We start from the raw sequence: 3,139 nt of genomic DNA, 5'->3' as shown, positions 1-3,139 counted from the left end.
AGTATCATGTTAGGATGATTTTCCTAGTATCATATTAGGATGCTTTTCTTAGTATGATGTTTAGGGAAAAGAATAAGTTCCTTATATTAATTATGATTTCTATGATGCTTCTTGTTTTCTTTCTTAATAGCATGTTAGTATCATGTTAGGGCTAAAGCTTTGATTTTTATTGTTTAGTGACATGCTAGGGTTTGCTATTAATCTTGTTAGTATCATGCCTAGGATCTTGCTATTATTATGCTTTAACATGATTATTTTAATTATTATTATTATGATTATGATTATTATTATTTTATTCATGATGATTATTATGTTGCTTGATATTATATTTATTGTTATTGTTTGATCACGCCTTTTATGCATTTTTAAAGGGAATTTGTACTTGTAATCACGCTTAATAAGATAATTAATAATCTTGTTTAGGGTTAATATGATTATAATTCAAGTGATCGCCAATAATAGTTTTATTTGTGCATTAATATTCAACCAACATAGGTAAACAGGTTTAGGGTTAATCCTATTGATTGCATGTTAGTCAGAAAGCGCACATGAATACGATCAGAATAAAGTAGAGGCCTATTATTAGGGCAGGTTCAATCTCTTTTAGGTTGAATTTGTATCTTCATCCCCGAACTACCAGTCATGGTTCCAGACCTATTGGAGTTAACGATCTTCTGGTTCGTTAAGGGGTGTAACCTTCACCTCGTGAACGGTTTACAAGTTCCTAAAACTTGTGAGCGACTCTTTTGCTTTATCCTCTTCCCTTTGGACGCCACCATGGTTAAGTGTATGATCATAGTGGGGTTCAAGTTTGGGGTTATGCTTGAAATATTCCCCTACAGCCGAAAAACGAAGCAACCCACCAAATCTAGGTCCAATGACCTAGATAGGGGTACACCCTCTAATGACCCTATAAATAGGGAGATATTCCCCAAATTTTGGGACACATTCAATCATTTATTACATCCATTTTCTCTCACATCAGAGAAACACCTGATCTCGAAATCCGAGAAGATCTCACCTTATTTTCCTCACTTTCTCCCACCCATATTCAAGTACTAACTTGATTATCGGAGGCGAAGCTCCAAATACCCGGAGTCTCCGTTGTTTTGCAGGTACAGGCGCAGTGGGATCAGTCCCCAAGTCGTAACTCTCCCGATAGATAAAAAAACCCAAAACATTTGGCGCCGTATGTGGCGAGAGTACCTCAAGGATGGTTCAGGAGTCTGTACCACCTCCAGACCATCCAGTTAACCAACTGGAGGTCTTTACTGACCATGAGGATAATGATCCTCAGGTCGAAACATACATAGCTAAAGATGGCTCTCTAATTACCAAGCGCATCCGTCCTAGAGAAACTCTGGAACGGAGTGCAAGCCACGCGGGTACAAGCCAACCCCCTGGTCAGCCGAAAGGGGAAACCCATACGGCAGGCGAATCCGCTCCAGTCACCCGGGACGAACTCATGAAATTCATGACTATTTTCAAGGGTGAAATCAAGGATCTGATCACCAAGAGCGGGGCTGGCCCAAGCAAGGGTCAGTCGGCGAGAAAGACTCCTCCAAAGAGGAGAAAGCCGGTCAGGGACATGCAACCAACTCCTCATCCGAAGGACAAGGTAGCCGGTACCCTTGAATGGTCCAAGATTCTTATATCCCATAAGAACACAAGAAACCCCCGTCGAAGTGAACAGCAGGTGGGAAACAAAAAATCTACCCCTGATGCTCGGAAAAATCATCACCCGTAGGAGAAGTAAAAAATTGTCTGAGTCAGCCTCTACTTCGAGATTTTTAGATAGCTTCAAGAATACATCCACAGGGAATGTTTTAATCCTTTCATGAGAGCCACGCAGGCGGTTATAGACACCTAAAAATTTCTCCCCAAAACCAAGCCCGATGATGAACAACCTTTCACCGCCATTATTAGTCGGGTTGAGTATTTAATCTTGGAGTGCTTAAATCCATATTTCCATTTAACAAATCAGCCCAATTCCTAGCCCATTTCCCCAAAACATAACTTATTTTCCTCTTTTCGTGCCTTTAAACCCAAAATAATTAATTTCGTGTCCTTTAAAATCATTCATTTCGTGTCCTTTTTATAAAAACGTTTAATCCAGTTTATTTTGGTCCATAATCTGGGTCCAATGATTTATAAAATTGGATGGGGCTTGAAAATATCTTTCCAACGATATATTATAAGCCCAATTCTGAGTTATAACAAATAAGTTATGGCCAAAAAATTAAACTAAGCCCAAACCGAACCTAAACCCACCTTACCTACGACCCAATGATCATTGGAGGGTCCAAATTATTTGATCCCATTACTAAACCAATTAGGATTAATTCATAGCTTCTATAAGTTTCTAAAAGACCTTAACTATCCTTTTTGAAAAGATAAGATTAAAGAGTTTGAAATTGAATAAACTTTTCTTTTAGAAAGTCCTAATTTTATCCGAATTGAAAGACATTCAAAGATAGTCAGATATGGTTTTTGTGCCTCATATTTTTTATCCAAATTTTATATAGTTGGATAGCCCTTGAAATTATCTTTCCAATGATATATTATAATATCAATTCCTAGCTATAACGGAAAAGATATGAATGAAATGTCAAACTCTATCCAAAACTGACACCGTCTCACTATTTCGACCATATCTTTTATTCAACAAAATATTTTATTCCGATTCTAATTGGGTTAGAAAGTAGACTTCAAGAGATTTCCAACGATATCTTATTTATATTATTCCAATTTTTGGATCAAAAGATATGATAAAAAAAAAAAACCGCAAAAACTGCAGTCTATCGAGTTTATTCCGATTTAATTCGGATCTTATCTTGTTTTTTCAACCCTTCTTTTTTCTCTATAAATAGAGGTCATATCTCCCCTTTTTCAATCATCAACAATATTGATCACAAAATAATTCTCTTCACCCTCTTTAACCTAAACACTAGCCTCCCTATTCTTTCATTCATTCCTTAAGCACTCCAAGGAGTTCATACAATACCCAAAGTTCAATACTTTAACCAAGGCGTGAAAAGTAGAATTAACTGAGGGTTTGGACCAAATCAACTCTACCTTTGATTTAATTTAATTGTTTCAATTTGATTTATATTTTTATTAAAGTTACTAACAATTTATT

This window comes from Chenopodium album, chromosome 7 (genome assembly GCF_948465745.1).
Source record: "Chenopodium album chromosome 7, dcCheAlbu1.1, whole genome shotgun sequence".
NCBI classification, from domain to species: Eukaryota; Viridiplantae; Streptophyta; class Magnoliopsida; order Caryophyllales; family Amaranthaceae; genus Chenopodium; species Chenopodium album.
Note: the sequence above shows the minus strand (reverse complement) of the source record.